Raw genomic sequence first — 13,501 nt, forward strand, 5'->3', positions numbered from 1 at the left:
AAAGGAAAAAAAAAAAACAGATTTATCAAACAGCGTTACGGCTTACCTGTCACTTGCTTTCTAACGGTATGAATACTGCTTCATAACGCCACAGCCTTCCTTTAGGCGCAACTTCTGCAGCTGACTTCGGTCGTAGGATCACACACTGCGGACACACTGTAGGATCACATCAACTTCAGCGCGCTGAACCTGGCATATCGCGACGGCAGGGCAGATAGTGGTTGTGAACTCAAACACGTCTGGATGTGGTCCGCACTTCCAGCCGGCGCGGAGGGGCCGTCCGGAATTGGGAACACGGCGCGTCCTCAGAAGCAATTTCCACACAACCAGCTAACCACACTGCCAGAGCGTACTGCCTTCTGCAATAAGTGTGAAACGGTGGTTGCGACTCGACGAGTGTCCTTCGGAGGAGATCGAAACGGGAGTGTACTTTTCGCGTTCCGAGGATTTCTCTATCCCTGCCAACGGCTGAACCGAGACTGAGATGGTAGGTTGTCTCCTGGCGACCGTAGGGAACTAGCTGACACGCGACTTCACTTTCTTTCTGGTTGGTCTGGATGGGAGGGTGGGGGAGAGGGAATAGGGTATTACGTCGTGGATAATTTTTGGATCACCTTCATAAACCACGGGGACGGTGATTTCTGTTTTTGGCAACGTTACTGCTCTTTTTTTCTCGCAAAAGATCGGAAAGGGAGGGGACTGGGAAAGGTTCTAAATTAGGCAAGAAACAGATGTGCATCCCGAGAGTAACCGAGATTCAGGCCGCAGTTGGCCTGATGTAAGCTATTTACGTTTTCGTTTGTATTTTGATTTGGTAGGATTTCGAAAGGTTCGGTGAAACAAAAATAACAGTTATTGTTTCTGGGAGAGGTCACACATTTACCACCAGGTGAAGACACGAGCCAGACATTACATTGCGTGAGGGGGTTTGACGTTTCTAATTACAATAGGGTAGGCGGGAAGGTCATCAGTGTTACCAGTTAAACTTTTGTAATTGGGAAACCATTACTAATACCAATCTATTTTTATTGAAAAATTTTATCTCTTGGATATATGTATTATTATATATTATTGTCAGCGTCGTTTAAACTAGGGTATAGCTCTCCAGCAGCTCCAGGATGATTGTTGATTCTGGAATGTCGTACCAGATAGTGCATTTACAAATACTGCTAAATGGGAAATACCTATGTAAATGCACTTCTGACACGCACTCCAAAACTGAGATTGAAGAAACGCTGGATTCTCGGACAGGGCGATATCAGGTCAAGCCAGATTATTTCTAACAGATCCAGTAACGCTTGGAACCACTTTCACTATCGAAGCATGTGGTTACTTTTCCTCGCACTTGTTCAGTTTTCCTGGCTGTCAGGTGACGTGCCTCCAAATTTTCTCGTTGCGTGTGCGTGTGTGTATGAGACCGGACCAGGCTTTTTTCTCTATATCAGAATGACAGCACCGTTACAGGGTTAAACGACTAGGATGATGACTAACTGTGTATTGACCTAGTCGGCAAAATTGCACGGAAAATTTATGAATCGCTACTTATGCAACACAGTGCAATTGCAAGCTGGTACGCGTGCGTACTTGAAACAGTCGATTGAAATCCTGTACACCTATATGGCGACCGGGTGACGGATGGAGGCGGCGGCAACTTGCGCAGTGTAGTTGCACTTTTTTATCTTCCACTGCAACAGTAGGTAGCTTGGCATTAGAAATTGAATGCAGGGTTGTAGTTGTGATAGTGACAACCCACACAGTTGAGTCGGAAAGTTGTCATGTTGGTGCCCTCAGAGCACACATAGCCGCGCACACCTCCTTCCAACCTCGTCAGGGTCGTTGTGATGCAAACATCGCGAGATCGCCTCAACTCGTGGCACTTTTGCGCTGCAACTAATTCAGTCTCTCTGATGCTCTGTCCCTCTTGCACTCATTCAGAAAGAACGCTCGGGCTGTAGTTTCCTACCCTTCCATGCGCGCCATTCCCAATTTCGTTTTCAATGACATATTACATGTGTAAAGTTAATTTTATCCATTAGACAGCTCATGCGATCATTCCCTCCCAATCATCAACGGGTGATCGTCAGTGCGATTGTGCGAGCAAACGAACGTTTGGCAGTGGCCAATGGCGGTGGCACTGTAATGACGCGGCTCTAGGGCAATGATTACTAGAGCTAATAAGCAACTGCCGCTCTGGCCGTTTGCTGGTGGAAGTCATTAAAAAATTACTTTCGAATGAGTAGAACTACGGATTGATGGGGCTTTTTTGTCATTTCGACTAAGCGGTAAATGATCGGTTTGATGTGGAAGCGTGGTCGAAGATTTTCTAGCAATGATGGTTATGGATGGTTTCCAAATGAGTTGCAGAGTGCGAAAATAACCTTCAATCGAGATTTGGTGCCAGCTGCCGTTCGATTGCTGGTGCAACTCGTTGGCAACACTGGGGATTATATTTGGTGCTTGTCTTTATCTTGAAAACACAACGACGATTGTATGGTGTCTACTGTGATGATGACTTTTCTTGGTAGATGTTATTCGCTTCCATGTACTGGTGATCGTTGTGGGAATGATTGAAGCGAATAGTTTGATGACATATAATTTTGTCCATGGGAAGCTAAAAGCAGGTTTAAGATTTAGCGGAATTATTCCCTTATCCCATTATCGAATGACGTTTTGTTCGCTTTCAAAGTCACGGTTTTTGTTGTCAGTGATCATGACTGTTAAACAGAGGCATGTGCCATTAGCAGGTTTTGGACATAAAAAAAACACGAGGAGAGCCCAATTATTTTCATCGATGCTTCTCTCAGGAGTAGAGTTTTGAGAGTCTTCAAGCATTATAGTAATCAGTTTCAAGTGAAATAAATGTATTAGTCCGGAACCATTTCAAATTCAAAATTAGGATTTCCACTGAAAATCATGATTTTATTTTAAACTTCCAATATATGACCGCGTCAGTCAAGTGGAATTAAAAAAAAAAAACAAATCGGGGAGCTTCGACGTGATTGGAAATAAGTATATTCATGTATTTTTTTTTTATTCTCGCTTATTTTCCGTCGGTCTATTTCCGCCACTGTTGTGGCCAATTACCGACGCCCAGGGAGGCGACTCCACACCCAGGTCCCTAACTCACGACCCGTTTATTAACGGACCGGCGCCAACGGCTTTACTTTCTCATGCGATGGAAGGCGTAATCCCAGAGATTTTTCGCCTCAGAAAATCTCCCGATGTCGGCTAGGATTGAATCTAGACCAGTTGGGTTGGTAATGAGTGGATCACGCCACCTCACAACCATCGACACCTATGTCGGCGGTGGGATTCGAACCCAGGCGTCGAGCGTGGTTGGCGGAGACGTTACCAACCACACTAGGCCCCCGCTCATGTATATTCATGTACTCTATCTTTATATAATTTAAAACGGCAACACTTAAGTGACAAAAACATAAAATTTTCAAAATAAAAATCTTGAAAGCTGGATCAAAATATTGTATTTGGTTTTGTTAAATTTTTCAGAAGTTTAAATTTTTTTTATTGTTTCATATTTTTATCATCACAACTTCAGCTATTTTACCAATATGGAATATATTTTTAGATTCGGCGCTTAAAACCACTTTTATTTTAAATTAAATAATATCAAAGTAGGCTCACGTCGGAAATAATTTTTATATCGCAACTGTAGGTGCTGATATTTGCATCATAATACATAAATTCTGGAAACTCTCTCGCTGGGATTAAAATGTTCTAGTTTTTTGAGTCCAATGTTATACAATAATAACATTAAGAGATGCTGCACGATGGTTCTAATAGTTTACCAGACATTATATCTGGGTTATTATAACAATCTAATTAGTTGAATGATGAAATCAAATTTCAGTGATAAGTCTTGTTCTGTATGAAATAGAATCAGGAGTAAATACTGTAATCTAAAATTTCACTGAGTTTCATTTTTCAGTTCTGTACACGTCACATGAGGTGCGGAATAGTTGGTCATAGAGTTTTTGTTAAAATTTTGAATACACCTGAAAAAGATCGTTACGTCCGGATCGATTTACCATTTTTACATTGAAACGCTTCAGTAAATATTTCATGAAATATTTCAGTGAACCATTCACATGCCTGCTGATCGATATAGTATTCCATCATTCTTATCATACGATTGGAATTGGGACTATAATATTCAGGGTCTCGATCTTATTCTTTTTTCTCAAAACACTAAAAAACAACTATTGTAGTAGTTCGAATTTATGAACCACTTTATGGCACTTTATTTCTATTCAAATCTGGATTCTATTCGCGTTTGAAAGAAAGCAGTTTCTTTTCATTGAGGCGAAAAAAACTTCGAACTGATCGCTCTGTTTCAACAATATCCCCCGGGAAATCACACGAGAGGAAACGATGAAAGCGAGACATTCAGCGCTTCAATGTGGCAGATTTCACATGAAAATTAACCAAGCGCTCATGTTGGGGGAGAGATGCGTGCAAAGTGGAGCCACCGTTACTGTGTATTAGACTGACATAGTTTTTTCTCTCTCGTACACACTTCTCGGTAGGCCTCACTGAATCTGCTTCTCTTGCTCTCGTGTCCGCTTCAAATGCGATACAATCTGGGCTTCGGGGAAAGCGGCAAACGAACCGATCAATCTCGGATTGGGAGAGATAACAGTTTTCGTATCTTTGCAATAAATGCTTTGAAAAAGTAAAGGAGAAAAATGTTGTATTTCAAATAGTAGCGTTATTTTCATGTTTGAAAGTAGTGCTGATTGATATGAATACTTTCATGACCGTCAAGTAAATCTCACGGAACGTGATTTTTCAAAATAATTTCAAATAATATTTCTATTTAATAACTGAAATCCTGAACTGAAACTAGAGGTAAACAACATTACACTTGTCAATTGCTCCCGTACTGGGACATGAAAATCTTCTGCAGACAAGTAAACAAAAGCGGGCAATAACATCGATAGTACACCATCAGCTGTTCAATAGTTAAGCTGGTTGTGTTTTTTCTCTCTAGTATCACCATTTCCCCATTATCATCACCATTGAGTTCGATTGAGCAATTCGCAGTCAACCACCGCACATAAGCTCCATCTTACGCCGGTAACGAACTGATAACGGGTTATATTAATAACTCTATATAGTCCCATTATTCTTTTCCCGCAATCGTTTCATCTTTCGCTTGGCTTGGAAATCGAACGGGCTTTACCGTTTGTAGGCCGTCTCGACCGGTAATTCTGTGGCGGAGCAGGAAAGTTTGAAAACAAGCGTGGAGGGAAAAATGGAACGGAACGTGTCCAGTTTCGCGTTCCAGTTCGTGGTTTGCTGGCTGCTATGTGTAAGCTTAACCAGCTGGAGCTCGAGTGGAACGATATCTTATCAGTGCGTATCAAAGCCTGCTCCACGTTACTGAAGACAATTTGAACGTTCGAAGGTCGTTCTGGCAGGCGCATGCGACATAATGTTGGCAGTTTGACATTTGCTTCCCGTCACCGCCGCCATGCTGGAGCCATGCCAGACCTGGTGGCGGCGATCTGCGGTGCCCCGATGCACACATTGCAAAATTGCTTCTCATCTCCTTGAGTTCACCTCCTGCGTCTGTTTCATTCGATAATAAAAGTGCAGTCGGACCATCTAAGGTGACTTTCCCTTCGCCCTGGGACAGCTCAAGAACGACCTAGATTGCTAGTCAGCTTGGCACTAAATATCGAAACTGGTGCAGTGCTTTCGCGAAATGTCACCACACTAACGTTCCCTATGTTGGTGGCGACAGGCAACCCGAAAATGTCCCAACGGAGCGTGCCCGTGTAGGTTCTATTCAGTATCAATGCAGCTGCCGGCCCTGGCACGATAGGGCGTAGGAGGCCGTTTTGATTATGCAACTGTCAAAATGAGGTGGCGGTAGATGTATATGCGCGCCGTCATTGCTGCTGCGTAACCTCAATATTCTTGCGCTTTATTTTTGTAATTCAATGAGCTAAAAACCCCACGCGCGGTTCTCGCTGTTCCTCAACGGTGAAGTTGAGAACAGTGCGCTTGCACATCAAGTAGGATTCTGTGCAAGGTTGCAACGCAATGGCCGTATAATTGCAGTATACAAACACAGCCGCCCGTACTGGTATGTAGTAGTCACACAGTAATAGTGCTTTTTATCTTTCGTTATTTTTTCTCGATATTTGCAACTGGTCACCGGCAGAGAGTCTACTAAACTGTCGGTTTTTTTTTGCTTGATAAGCTATGTTCTTTGCTTATATGCAATCATGAGTAACAATCTTGGGTGTTTGCATTCTAAGCACTCGGTGAGGGAGAGTGAACCTAATGTTGGTATTGTGGCAACATTCAATTCTTTCTTGAAATGAGGACTGACATTATCAAGCAATAACGAGAACTACAAGTTGGTCACTTTCCCCTAGCTCGAAAAGCAGCCTCTCCGGAATGTAAATCCTAGACCAGGGGGCGTGTGCTAATATTGGCGAGCATATCGACTTGGAAACACCTACAGCTAAGTTTCATTTTCGATCGAACACTGTTTGTCCAGAGTGTACAAATCATCAGCTCCCATGCAATGGATCACGGTCAGACCAATTAGAACCCATTGGCTAATTACTGCCGGGTGGTTCTCAAGTCGGTGAAAAAGTGCGATTGTGGTGAATGTCGTATGTCTCAGTTAGATACTGCTGCGTAAACGTTGGCAACGGCGACAGTGATGACGATCATGCTGTTACTGCTGCTGCTGTTGCTGATGCTGATGATGGTGATGATGATGATGGCGACAACGATGATGCAGTGATGAAATCGCCGCGAAAGCGAAAAAATCGTGTTTTAATGCATCTCTCGCCTTTCCCTTATGCTGGGGGTACCGAAAATATATATCACAAACACTTTTCATCGACCTAGTTTTATTACGGTTGGCGTTTTGTCGGCGATTTTTTTCACAGTAGAAAATTCACCGCGTGCATAGAGGCGCGCTGCTAGATGTTGAAATCAGTTGCGAAACAAGTTTGTTAGATCGAAAAAGGCACTGGGAAATCGATAGACCTTGCCAGCTCCTTTTCGTTCCGGCAAATGTGCGACAGAAAACGGGCGAAAACAAGTTTTTCTTTCCGGGTGCTGTAAATTGAAGCTCCATTCGGTTGGCTGGTCACATACACACACGCGTTCTAGGAAAACAATTACGGCCCCTCCATTGGCAGTGGACTGCTTTCCTCGGGGAGATCTATCGAAAATAATCCAAAAAGTGGCGATAGGTCACAGTTGGTTTTCTGTACGACAAATAGCCGCTATCACTCATGGTTTAATCCGGTTAAAATGATTTTGAGGCACGTCACTTCACCGAGAGGCAAACGGTAACACTGGCAGCTTGAATGTTGCACAAACGGGTAAATATTGTTTTTCTTATGCTTTTTTTTTCGTTTCCACTGCACTCGGCTGACGGCTATCTATCTATTTGGCTACGACGATTGGAGTATCATTGCGACCCAAGAGCCAAGGATCCCGAGCCGCCGGATTGCGATGTTATTGTACGAATGATTAAATTAACACTAACCGACAGAGGCGCAAACTAAAAATATAACAGGCCAGATTTTCCTACCACTTTTCACGCCAGACGCACGATGCTCTCGTCATCGGTGGCGAAGTTCGTCGTGGCTGTGGAAAGCTCTCTTCGGTTCTCTTTCGCTCTCTGTAACCTGCACACATTTTCTCCGAGCTTTGATCCGAAATGGGCAAAACCAAATCCAGTAAGGAATGCGCGTTCGTTCTCAGCCACTATCGGCCTAGTCCGAGTCTCAGTTCTCACCGGCTGCCGTCTGTTGTACATTTACCGACTAGCGCGAGCTAAGTCAACCAAGCTTAACCACCCGGCTTGGTCACCCACTCATCGGCCTACCAACGTCATACACTGCACCACGCATGCACTTTATATTGCACACACCCGACGACGACGACAACGAGTACGAATAATTGACGACGAGTGCTGCTCACGAGAAAACTTCGTACGTGCATGACAAATGCGAACTTTTGCTGTGTTTGTCGCACGAATTGACAGTAATGTCGTTTGACGTAGACCGTTTTTGACATTTGATATGATATTTTTTGGATAGTGCGACAGTAAAACAATGAAACGTGGAAGAGAAGCTTTTTTGCACTAAAATAATGGCAATACATAATTCTCATAAAACTTCAACATCAACCCTGAAAAGTTGTTATTTCAACCATTAAATACAGTACATTTTATTTACACGAAAGACTCGTACCGTCTGAAAATTCCATTGTTTCAAGAAATATTGTGAAACTTTTTGAACTGTGTTATATCCAAAAATGAGCTCTGAAAACTATGTAAAAAGAATTTGAAAGCAAATTGCCTCAGGAACTGGCGAATATAAAAGGTTGTAGCTTTTAACCAATCCTGTGAGCTTTAGGCCGCAGAGTAATCGCTCACCGGATTTCTCACTTCTACGTTTGCTTACGGGAAAACTTCATTTAGGTCGCTGGAGACTTGAAGCATTTCCGATTTGGCTAGGAACACCAAAAATCACAGGAATGGTTGAAAAGCTATAATCTTTTTTTCTCAGTTTAAGTCCTGGCGTAGTTTTATTTTGATTTTTGTGGACACACGTCTGCCCTAGAGCTCAAGCTGGAAAAAAGAAAGATTACAGCTTTCTAACCATTCCTGTGAACTTTGGTGCCCTTAACCAGCTTAGGAGTGCGTCCAAAGGCCGCAGAGTAATTGCTCGCAGGCTTCGTCCTTTTTACGTTTGCTCACGAGAAAATTTCAGTTAAGTCTCTGAAGACTTTACGTTCTTCTGAGCAGCACCAAAATTCACAGAAACGGTTAAAAAGCTATAATCTTTCTTTTTTTTCTAGTTTGAGTTTTTATAGTTAGCGAAAAATAACATCGTTGTTGTTTAGGATTTTGTTTTATAAACTAATGTTCGGTTACTGAGTAAAGGACAGAACAGAAGTCACCATCTTGAATTCCAAAATGGCTTCTGGAGTTGTTTATTGGGCTTCAGAAATTATCACAATTTTGGAGAATATGCGATTGGGTGGTTTTTGACCATATTGGCCGTTTTTTAGAGAGCGGAAGTCTCCATCTTGAAATTTAAAATAGATTTTCGACCTCCTAACAGCGTCCTGGTGCTGGAAATACGTACATTGGATGGTATTTTACCTTGCTCTCAGCTTTAATTACGTTCAATGAGGCTTGACATTTTTCAATAGTAATAGTCAATATCCTATAATTAACATTTTCTGCATTTTATTTTCGTTTTACGAAAGTTCTACATTGTAGCGCTGGAGGAGGTGTGCTGAAAGGGAGTATCGGTACATACGTACAGTGATGATTACACCATCTACCAGAGCTGCGGCAACACACACGAGCTGGGCACAGCTTTCATTGTGATGGGCAAAATGCGTGATTGAGTGATAGTCAATCGACACTAGAATGTGCAAGTTGAGGATCAGAGGCTGTTTCCTCAACGTTAGCATCATTAACGAGCACGAGCAATTCAGCGCACACCGGCTCACGAACGAAAGCGGCCTCCGACTCATTGACTTCGCCGCCTCTAAGAACATGGCCTTACGTAGTAGCTACTTCCAGTATAGCCTTCCATATCGGTACACCTGGAGATCGCCACTACAGACTGAAACACAAATCGACCACGTTTAGATTGACGGAAGGCACTTCTCGGATATTATCGACGTCCGAACCTATCGTGGCGCAAACGTCGATTCTGACCACCATCTCCTGTTGGTCAAAATGCGCCAAAGACTTTCGGTTGTCAACAACACCCGCTACCGTCGCCCGCCACGGTATGATCTGGAGCGACTTAAACTCCCCGAAGTCGCTACTGAGTAAACTCAAAGCCTTGAGGCAGTGTTGTCGGATGAGGGAAAGCTTACCGAAGCCTCCCTGGAGGACTGCTGGAGTACTGTGAAAGCAGCCATTAACAATGCAGGGGAAGGTGCTATTGGACTCGTCGAGAGCATTCGATGTAACGGCTGTTTTGAAGAGGAGTGTCAACCGATTCTAGATGAGAAGAATGCATTGTTGCTGCAGCGAAGATATAGACCATCGCACGGTGACGTCACGCACCTGAGTTTGACAGCTACTGGTAACTTTATTTACCTCCGGGTGATGCAGTTTGGATCCCAATTATAGCAGATCTTTTCAATTGTGATCAGAATCTTTTTCGGGTCAAAAAGCGCTGGAGTACGAGGAAATGGAGCAGCTGTATCGTTCTCTAGAAACACGTATATTCTACAAGAAACTAAACGCAGGTTTTGTGCCGCGAGCTGAAATGTGTCGGGATAAAGATAGAGGAATCTTGGCGGATGGACGTGAGGTAATCAACAGTTGGAAGCAGCGCTACAATGAACACCCGAATAGCGCAGAGGCATCCACGACGGTAGGAAGAACGGCATCATCAGCACAGCAGACGACCTCGCCTAATAAGTGAAGTTAAGGATGCTATCAAGCAGCTCAAGAACAACAAACCGGCTGGAAAGGATGACATCGCAGCGGAGCTTATCAAGCCGGGCCCGGATAGGTTGACTTCCAGTCTGCATCAGCTGATAGTCAAGATCCGAGGTAAAGAACAGGAGTGGATGGAGAGAGTAATATGCCTAATATACAAAAAGGGCGACAAGTTGGAATGTGAGAATTACCGAGCGATCATGATTCTCAACGCAGCCTAAAAAGTGCTCGCCTAGATCATCTTCCGCTGTCTCTCGCCGTTAGCACTAAGGTTTGAGGGAATTTATCAAGCCGGTTTTGTGAATGGACGATCGACAATGAACCAACTCTTTACGTTGCGGCAGATCCTCCCTAAGTGTCGCGAATACCAATTCCCCGCATCTATGTATCGATTTTACTATACTATTGACCGCGTAGAGCTATGGAAAGTTATGGACGAATAACTTCCCTGCGAAACTAATAACACTGATTAGGGCCACGATGGATGGTGTAGTGCTGTGTGAAGATATCAAGTGCGGTTTGAAACACGCAAGGGGCTTCGACAAGGTGACGGTCTTTTCTGCCTCCTGTTCAACATTGAGTTTGACGGTGTTGTGAAAGGTGCTGGCATTTAACACGCGGGACACAATCTTCAATAAATCCCACCAGTTCATCTGCTTCGCTGACGACGTGGAATTTGTCGGAAGGACGTTCCAGGCAGATGCTGAACAGTACACCAAGCTGAAACGTAAAGCAGAAAAGGTTGGATTGAAGATGAGTACGTCGAAGACCAAGTACAGGTCGGACTCGATTATCCGGAGACTCGATAATCCGGAAACTCGATTATCCGGAATTCGATTATCCGGAATTTTAGACTCGATTATCCGGAATTTCATTTTTTTGGTATCCGTTTTCAATTTTTTATCCCGGAATTTTGCCTTCACCATCCCTTCTGGCATATTTGTTACCATTTAAGTCACTTTCGGGATGTTTGGAACATGTTCGAATTAAGTGAAAATAATCAATGTCCAATTTATTTTTTTTTTGCTTTTTAAGATTTTACCCCTTTTCGCCTCAGAAATAACTTCTGGTTACGCCACTGCATCATACAAGTAAAATAAAGAAAATAAATATTTATTTCATGTTCGTTAATCGCAAAATTTCAATATTTTTTGTGTGATTCGATTATCCGGAAAATTCGATTATCCGGAATGAAAATTTTTTTGATGTTCCGGATAATCAAGTCCGATCTGTACCTGCTAGCAGGGGGAACCGAGTGCGAAAGGGCTCGAATAGGCAGTAGCGTAGTGATCGACGGAGATGAGTTCGAGGTGGTTGACGAATTTGTGTACCTCGGAACATTGGTATCGTCAGCAGCAACTGCAGCAGAGTAATCCGCAGGCGTATTGTAGCTGGAAGTTGTGCCTGCTACGGACACTACAAGACGTTGAATACTGGCAAACTTCGCTTCCGTACCAAGTGCACCATGTACGCTCCAGGAGGACGTGCAAGCACTAGCCGTTTTCGAATCACGTATGCTTAGGACCATCTTCGGCGGACTATGTGAGGATGGCGTATGGAGGCGAAGAATAAACCACGAGCTGGCGCAACTATATGACGAGCCAAGTATCCAGAAAGCCGCTAAAGCTGGAAGGGTACAATAGTCGGAACATGTTGTAAGAATGCTGGACAACAATCCCGTAAAATTGGTGTTCGTTTCACGTTCCGGCCGGTACTAGACATAGAGGTAGATGATTGTACCAAATGGAGCAAGATCTTGGAAGTGTAACACGCTCAAGAAACTGGAGGCAAGCTGCCATGGACTGAATACGTTGACGTAACTTTGTGACGCAGGTGAATTCTTCGATCGATTGCTGCAAGAGCGAAGAACCTCATTGAAAAATTAATCGAGTTACAGGGTGCGGCAGGAGAAAATGCGAAAATGTTTGAGCTTTAATATCGGTTTGATTTGTGTAACTAATGACTGATTTGATGATCTCGTATTTAATATATTCTTTTACTTTTACTTTTAAGTGCTTAATGAAAACATCGGAATTGTTCCATTGCAAATTTGTGAAAATGTAAGCCGAAGAAGTGATCACGAGTTTACAGCTCGCTCAGAAGACGCCGAAAAAGATTGCCAAGGTGGTAGGATGTTCTTTGGCTATAGTATATAGCATCAAAAAGTTCGGACAGGATGGTCCTAAGCGGTGGAAGCTGAGAAATGGAGTTCCGCGCTTTGCACGTACGCCAGACGTGATCGTTACACAGTTCTTTCCAACAGTGAAACTTTTCAAACTTAATTTTAAAATATCTCAAAAACGAATGCATGTAGAATGTTAGTCGCCAAGAGCTTTTTGACTTGAAATTACTATTCAAATTAAATGGCATCAATGGAATTTGATCTTTAAACTTGACTTCAAAACTTAACTCAATGAAAATTGTTTTACATTTCTCCATCCACTACTTTCTACCGAAAGTTTTGAAACAATTAGCACTTTCACAAAAAATGTCCCAGTTTCAATATTTTTTTTAATTGTCATTTTTGGTTTGGTTGTAGATAATAATGCCTCGTAAATTTTTTTTTTCAAAAAATATTTTTTATTCATGATTTCTCCATGATTGGTCCGCAATTTTTAGGTAATCTTTTGCAATTTTCATAAAAAAATCAGATTTTTGAAACATGAGCTGTTTTAGATAAAATAATTATTAATTGTTATTTTAACTTTTTTCAAAAAAAATTTTTTTCTGTATGTATATTTTTTTGGAAAGGCAAAACTACTACCTACAACTTTGTCGAAGGCAAAGAAGAACGTTTTCTTGTAAAATTTAGCTAACAAAAGTAAAGTGCAAAAAATTAACTTTTAAGTAACTTTTACAGAAAATACTCTGTAACTCTGTACCCAATGAAGATAGGAATTTTGTTTGTTCAGCAAAAATTCATATTTTTGCGCGTTCTAAAACTTTACCGAATTAACCATTCCTCTATCTCTTAACATAAAAAAGTTAGTGTTTTGGATATATGAAAACCTACTATAACATATGCTCGCCGTA

General features: G+C 42.5%; 1 long non-coding RNA gene across 3 annotated transcripts in view; it reads right to left on the reverse strand.

The window, feature by feature from the left end:
• The window catches only part of LOC129719054 (uncharacterized), a 60,560-nt gene that overhangs the window by 11,741 nt on the left and 35,318 nt on the right, over positions 1–13,501 (reverse strand). The window contains exon 1 of one of the 3 annotated variants that reach the window (XR_008727113.1): positions 47–420. The exons of 1 other annotated variant lie outside the window; for it this stretch is intronic. This is a non-coding gene — a long non-coding RNA (uncharacterized LOC129719054). Of the gene's footprint in view, positions 1–46; positions 421–13,501 lie in introns of those variants that run through there. One more of the 3 variants, XR_008727111.1, reaches the window with a different exon arrangement.

Source organism: Wyeomyia smithii, chromosome 1 (genome assembly GCF_029784165.1).
Source record: "Wyeomyia smithii strain HCP4-BCI-WySm-NY-G18 chromosome 1, ASM2978416v1, whole genome shotgun sequence".
Taxonomy (NCBI): domain Eukaryota; kingdom Metazoa; phylum Arthropoda; class Insecta; order Diptera; family Culicidae; genus Wyeomyia; species Wyeomyia smithii.